This window comes from Myotis brandtii, unplaced genomic scaffold (genome assembly GCF_000412655.1).
Source record: "Myotis brandtii unplaced genomic scaffold, ASM41265v1 scaffold3097, whole genome shotgun sequence".
NCBI classification, from domain to species: domain Eukaryota; kingdom Metazoa; phylum Chordata; class Mammalia; order Chiroptera; family Vespertilionidae; genus Myotis; species Myotis brandtii.
This window is the reverse complement of record NW_005361860.1, coordinates 1-7,626: the sequence shown is the minus strand read 5'-3', so window position 1 is coordinate 7,626 and position 7,626 is coordinate 1.

Genomic DNA, 7,626 nt, shown 5'->3' with positions numbered 1-7,626 from the left:
GCCCCAACCCCCCTGATGGGCCCTGCTCTGTGCTTGACAGGGGGCAGCGCCCCAACCCCCTGATCGACCCTGCTCTGTGCATGACAGGGGGTGGTGTGGCAACCTCCTCATCTACCCTGCCTTGAGTGTGACAGGGGGCGGCACCCCAACCCCCCAATCAGCCCTGCTCTGAGCCCGACCAGAGGCTGCACCTAGGGATTAGGCCTGTCCTCTGCCACCTGGGAGCGAGCCTAAGCCAGCATGTCGTTATCTCCGGAGGGGTCCCAGACTGTGAGAGGGCACAAGTGAGGCTGAGGGACACCCCCCCACACCAGTGCACAAATTTTTGTGCACTGGGCCTCTAGTCTATATATAAGTGTAGATCATATCACCTTATAACATGTTTGTCATTATGTGGACACTAGAGGCCTGGTGCACGAATTCGTGCATGGGTGGAGTCCCTCTGGGTGGCCTGCAGGGATCAGGCTGAAACCTGCAGTCCAGCGCTGCCTGCAGCTCCTACCTGCTGCTCCCGCTCATCCCAGCCCCACTGTGCCTGCCACAAGCTCGCGCCCAATCAGTCCCCATCGGGAGAGGCTCACACTGCTGCAGCAGCACTCACCAGCCATGAGCCCTGTGTCTGGCGCCCTCCCAAGGGGAGTGGCCTGCGGGATCGGGCTGAAACCAGCTCTCTGACATCCCCCGAGGGGTCCCGGATTGCAAGAGGGTGCAGGCCAGGCTGAGGGACCCTACCGGTGCACGATTGGGCTGGGGAGGGACCATGGGAGAGCTCCAGGGCATGTCTAGCCCATCTTGCTCAGTTCAGATCGATCGGCCAGACCCCAGCAGCAAGCTAAGCTACAGGTTGGAGCAACTGCTCCCTGGTGGTCAGTGCACGTCATAGCTACTGGTCGACCAGTTGACTGTCTGCCCTGTGGTCGTCAGTGCATGTCATAGTGAGCAGTTGAGCAGCCTTAGCATATCATTAGCATATTATGCTTTGATTGGTTGTTTGGTTGTTCTGCCATTCGGTCTGTTTGCATATTACCCTTTTATTATATAGGATAAGGATGATAATTTTCATCGTCTTAAGTACTTACCTAAGACATTTCATTCTCAATTCATCGAACCTGGTTGACATCTGATTTTGAATTCTGTGAAGGTGGACACTGGACTGAAACAGAGTTTCCAGATAAGGAAGACGAGGTCTAAATTGTAAGGCCCAGAGGGCGGAGCATTTGATCTAAAAGCACTCTCGGCTCCAGGGCTGCCTGGCTCAGGCAAAGCTTTCTCAAGCCTTTGACCACACATGCTCTGATACATCCCAGGCTATAGCCCAGCCTTGACTGACGTAACAAGCGTAGGCAGCGGGAGAAGCGCTCTTCGGTGGTGTTTAACGGGACATTCTCCTGGTCTGTGAAACCTATTTTTGCCATGTTTGCTATGATGGGTAGTACGCCCTGGCCCTTGAACCTGACGCCAGCATCCAAGTGTGTGCAGAGCTGCCCCAGGAGTGGCGAAAGCTCATAAAACCTGGCTTCCTTCCCAAAGTGAGTTGATGCTGTAAATTGGGGTTGTTCTGGAGCTGTGGGTGGTGCAGACGTCTGCTTAAACCATCAAAGAGCGTGGGATCCTCACTGATGTACTTCTGCTCATCCCAGACCCTGGGACATCTTTTGGTGAAGTTACCAGAGCAACAGCTGCTCCTTGGCAGTAAGAAAGCCTTAGAAAGAGGAGCGGGAGGAAGCGGGAGAAGAAGAGGCGGAAGAAAGGAACCAAGGGATGGAAACAAAGAAATGTGTTTGCTTTCAGCTTAGAAGTCTCTCACTTCTGAAGTCTCACTTCTTAAGTCTTTGGCTCCCACAAATTTGATGTGGTGTACATGAGTCTTTCCCCCAGGAAAACAAAATTACAAAATATCTTTAAGTAAAATTGTAAGCCCTCTTGATTTCATATTTTTGATATAAAAAGGCAAAAATAAGAATCTACTAAAAGTATCTAAGCATTGGTGTAGGGCCGTGTTCGGCAAACCGCGGCTCTTTGGCCTCTTGAGTGTGGCTCTTCCACAAAATACCACGTGTGGGCGCACACGTACAGTGCGATTGAAACTTCGTGGCCCATGCGCAGAAGTCGATATTTTGTGGAAGAGCCACACTCAAGGGGCCAAAGAGCTGCATGTAGCTCGCGAGCCGCAGTTTGTCGACTACTGGTAGGGGAAATGGATAGGACCTTTAGGGCTCCTTTTGTCTCAGAAACTCTGATTCCACGGTTCCCAGGGAAGACACCGTGTGTGCCTTCCAGCTGTTGGCCACAGTAGGTCCTGTTCTCCTCAAATGCGTAGCTGTCCGTACCACGTGTTTTTCATTTGACATCTTGTCTCTACAGCCAGGCATCGTCCCTGCGTTCTGCTGCTCTCAGCACGCCAGGCCTGCACTGTGAGCAGGGGCCACGCTGGGCCCCGGGACAGGAAAATGAACACCCTGATGTGGCCTCCGAGGCCCCCTTTCTCAACAGGAGGGTGACTTCCCTGAAGGCAAACACCTATTTCTTTACTTGGAATCTTAGAACCGTGGAGTTTTAGAGTCGAAAGGGGCCTGGGCAGTCATATCCTACCAACCTGCCCCCCATATGCCAGTGGGGGCACCCCCCCCAGCCTCAGTCTAGGTGATGCACTGACCACAGTTATTTATCCCCTGAGACCCCACTTAAACATCACCCATTAACATGTATATTGTGCTAACCGCATGCCAAGCTCTACTGTATGAATTTTACATACATGTTTAACACATGTGACATCTCGAAGTCACCATTCAGCCCCAGTGAGGCGGCTGATATTATTATCCCCATCTTAGCGAACAGGAAGCAGAGGCATGAAGGGCTGTCACCCCCTCGCCCCAGGGGAGAGTCACTGGGAAGCAGGGACGCCCGGCTTCCCGGCCCCTTGCAGTCACCGCGCTGCTCCACGCCTGTGGGTGCAGAGAAGGGGACGTTAAAGGTCTGCAACAGGAAAAGGAAGCCGGCTCTGGTGTTTTTCACCCCGTGAGGGTTGGAAGCCACTGCTGGTCCTTAGCTTTACTCTCGTCCCCTTACGTACCAAACTTTCCCCTGATCACGTAGTTCTTTTCCAAGTTTCTCAAAAGAACGAGGCGTGGATCCTGGAAGTCATTTCAGAAGATGGGTCTCAGGGGCTAGTATAGTAGCCACATCGGCATAGCGTGGTTGTGTCACTGCTACATCTCCTATCAATGGTGACAGCAAAGACTCTGGGTCCCCGGATCACGTGGGGGACCTACCGGCTTCTCGGGTGACCCTGCCGACAAAGGCCGCAGACGTTATCGAAAGGAGAACCTCTGACTTTTACCCAAAAGCCAGCAGAAATGGGAGGGTAGCCGGCAGACACCCTAGTCAAGCAGGAAAACTCCATGAGTCATAGTTTAAGCCCTTGAGGACGAAGCAGGAGACGCCACCTCCTGGGCACAGGTGGTCCGGGGCCTGGGATGTCTTCCCGGACCATCCACTCATGCCTGCTCAGCTACCACCTGCTCTCATGAGAGCCCAGTGTCTGTTGTCTGCCTTGGTTGTCCCATGAAGGATCTGTTTCAAATATTTAAAATGTCAAGCGAGGTGAACGGCTGAGTGACATGGTGCAGGGATTATGAGCCCATTGGAGGTGCGCGGCTGGAACCGGGCCTGGTGGGTGTCTCCGGGTCTGGGCAGGGCAAGCGCCTGTTTTCATTCCTCCGAACCACCGAGCAGTCAGGGGTCCATGCTCCCTCCAGAGGACTCAGTGAAAAGCCCAGGAGACGGCACTTCGGATAGTCCCTTATCTGTGGTTTAACGTCCTCTGACGTGTGATCGGTGCGGTGCAGGTCAGAGAGCCACGCCACGCGGGCTGCGCCCCAGGACACGTCTGAGCTGTTCGTCCCCCCAACACTAAAAAGAGCAAAAGGAAAGGAGAGACGTAGTCACGGGGCTGGAAGGCCCGGTCCTCAGGGTTGGCTTACTCTCTTCCTCTGGAGAGAAGAGCCCTTTAATTGCCGACGGCCTCTGCCCGCTGCCTCCCTTGCTGCTGTTCTCTCGGTGGAAATGGACTAACCATGGGAAGGTATAACTCTGCCTGCGGTAGTGACCTTCCTCCTCATCCCTGGCTGCTACTGTGACGTCCTGGATGGGATAATAACAAGTGTCCAGTCCCAGCCCATCACAGCCACTCGGGAAGCAGACACTTGTTAGGTAAACGGGTCCGTCCTGTCTGTTTGCAGTGCCTTGGAGGTACCGTCTGTGAGTCTCCCGCTGTGAGATGAATGTTAAGTCTGGAAAGTTCTCTCTCCACACAGTGCTTTGGGGGTCATTCCCCACCAGCGTTCGAGTAATACCACGTCCTTGCCTAAGACAGATACTCTTAGGAGGTTTCATTTATAATGTGAGAATGGTCTATATTACTTTTTAGGTGTTTTAGTGTTAAAAGTAGAGCTCACCTTATTTCAGATTTGAAGTTTCCTCTGTATAATGTTCAGCTACAGGACAACACCACAAATCAGGGCCTAAGAGTCCAATGTCTTGCCATCTCATCCCAGATCAGCCCAGAATCAGCCAAACCAGGGGTCCCCTGGGCCTCAGCTTCCTCGCGTGGAAGATGAGGGCGTCCCAACTCAAGAGCATTCCCTAGGGTCTCAGATTCGGGGATCCCCGACATGCCAGGCGCCCCGTGCCCCCTGCAGGTCTGCGGGAAGGTAGCATTGCTTCAAAAGTCATTTTAGGCACAAGGAAACCACGGGAGACATTTTAAAAAATCACCCCGCACACTGATTGTAATGAGCTCATTAAATGCTAAACACCTCATCTTCTACAATCACAGGGTGTCCCTTATTTCCAGCCACACCTTGCGGGCAGCACCTCGCACGCCCGCCTCTCGGATGCGTTCACAGACCCGTGGCCTCTCCCGGGGCCGCACTCACACTGCGGTTCGGCCCAGTTGAACGACGGCTGTGGTGGTTGGTGGTCCTGCCACAGGCCCAAAGAGCATCTGCATTCATCTGGTCATTGGCTGCCATGGTGGCAAAGGGTGGCTTTAAACAGCCACCACAGCAGACCACAAAGCAGAGTTCAAGAGCCTCCCTCCCACGCTCAGCACAGCAAGCTTGCCAACCGCTGGAAAAATCCTGGTTCCAGCACTTTACCCAGCAGCTTTGAGGGGGTTGTTGTAACAATTAGAGAAACTCATAAAACCCGAGGCGAGCTGGCTGCATGCTTCCCACACATGCGACGCGCCCGAATTTTCTAACGGGATCCCAACAACAGGTGGTTTCCAGACACGTCGAACACGCGTGGCGTGCCTGCAGGAATCGGCCTCTTTAAACACCCCCAGGGCCCTAACCGGTTTTGCTCAGTGGATAGAGCGTCAGCCTGCGGACTCCAGGGTTCCAGGTTCGATTCCTGCCAAGGGCATGTACCTTGGTTGTGGGCACGTCCCCAGTTGGGGGTGTGTAGGAGGCAGCTGATCGATGTTTCTCTCTCATCGATGTTTCTCTCTCATCGATGTTTCTAACTCTCTATCCCTCTCCCTTCCTCTCTGTAAAAAATCAATAAAAAATATTTAAAAAAATAAAAATAAACACCCCCAGGTCTTCAAAGGCCTCTGTCCGCTGCACGCCCCACGGGGTCCCCTGAGGTCGGTGTAATGTTCGAGCACCGTTTGGTGCTTAAGTTGCCATCAATATTGGAAAAACACGGGAAGTGAAAAAACCCTCTTAAACACAGTTTCTAAAATGTCCTCCTCTTAAATGCTCACATTCCCGGTTCCCCTCTTATCCTGACAATCATGGGAATAATCACCCCCTGGAGAGAAGCCTCCTCATTGGGGTTCCCGGTCGGGCCTTCTGCAGGACTCGTTCCTGGACGGGGTGCACTGGCCACAAAGATGTCCTTCTGACGGCGTCACAGCCCACGCTTGCCTGTCGCATGTCCCGCTTGTCACGAGATGTCCCTGGAGGACAGGCCGCATGGCTGTGCTTGCCGCAGGCGCGTCTGAGTGAGCCCAGGCAGAGGCGCGTCTGCTCTGTCCACGCGCTGGGCGGTGGGGAAACACGTGGAGAGAAACACGTGGCCTCGGGGGACAGGCGGTTTCTCCTCCAGCCACGGACTCGGGTGTCTTCCCTGGGATACGACCAAGCCTCACGTCCCATGTGTATTTTCTCTCTTAGATTCCATGTGCCCAGCTCCTCAGCAGACAGGAGACGTGCGAGCAGAGCCTGGGATGCTGGCGGCGCCCGCAGACTCCGAAAGGTAACAGCACTTTCCACAGCGGCTGGTGCGGTCCCCTGAGAGCGACGTTCTGCTCTGGGACCCGGTGGCGGTGAGAGCAGGAGAAAGCGTGTCTGCCGGAACCCCCAGAGGAGATAAGGAGACGTGGGGTGCCCAGGGTGGGCTGTGGGCGCACCTGCTGTCCTGCTTTCACTTCTTCCGTTGCTGTAGCTGACGGACACTCTGTCATTCTCTCTGTGGGGTAGGCGTCGTGGTGGCCGTGGGGATGATTTGACTTTGAAAGCACTTGGTACACTGCCCTTGACAAGGCTGGCCCTCCTGTCTCTTGCATTGAACAGCACAGCTTTGCTCCCAGGAAACGGCTGTTGCCTGAATAAGGTGCCTGTAGCTCCATCTTCTCTCCTGACGCTTCATCCTTAGCTCAGGCCTCGGCTGAGAAATTCACTAGGTCCCTTCCTCAGCCCCCGTCCACACTCTCAACCTCTTACGGCTTTTCTCCAGCCTCCCTCGCTCACTGGCCCAAACGGTATTTCTTTGACGTCTTATTTGCCACCTTTTATTGGCAAGACATTGTCCTAACTGCTCACAGGAGACAAATTGGAAAGGGACCCATGTCCTCGCTGCTTGTGTTGAGAAGGGCACGCACACCTCTTGGAATGTTCCTGTGTGGGAGGAGGGGAGACGCGGCCAGAAGAGGGAGAGCGAGGCAGAGGGTGGGGCAGGGTAGCCAGTGCAGACTCGCCCTCCTGCGGTTGCTGTGGCCCCTGAACGCCCCCCGCCTCCGGTTCTGCAGGGGTACCATTGGCCGTCACGTTAAGTGCTTTTACATCCGGATGCGCTTGTCCTAATACCCAGCTTCTTCTCACAGTAAAAGCAAAGGAGTAGAGGAAACAGCTGACCCCAGTGGGAAATTATCCAAGTAAATGCGATATTTTATGGGCTTTATATCCCCGTTACTGTGTTAGAGGCAGCCCCACACAGCGGATCGTGGCCCCGGGGGCGTCCTTGCTGGAGTACCTTTGGAATGCCAGCTCGAATTTTAATTTTCCAAGGTAGATGTTTGCCTGTCCTAACACTTGTCTTAAGAAATGCAAGGAGAACGATTATGACTCACTGCAGCCCGAGGTAGAGGTAGTCCCAGGAGAGGGAGATGAACGTGCGATTCTCACCAAGCACGCCCTCACCTGGCCTGACGCTCCGTCTCGCTAAACTGATGCGTGAAACAGGATCACACGCGGCCTCCCTTACACACGGCCTCTGGGAACCAGGTACGGGAGTCACACGCACCTACAGCTCCCGTGTCTCCCCAAGTTCAAAGCACTCGAGTGTCTTTATGCAGAACACCAGTGCACTTGAAGAACATTAAACCATCGTGTGTTGTTC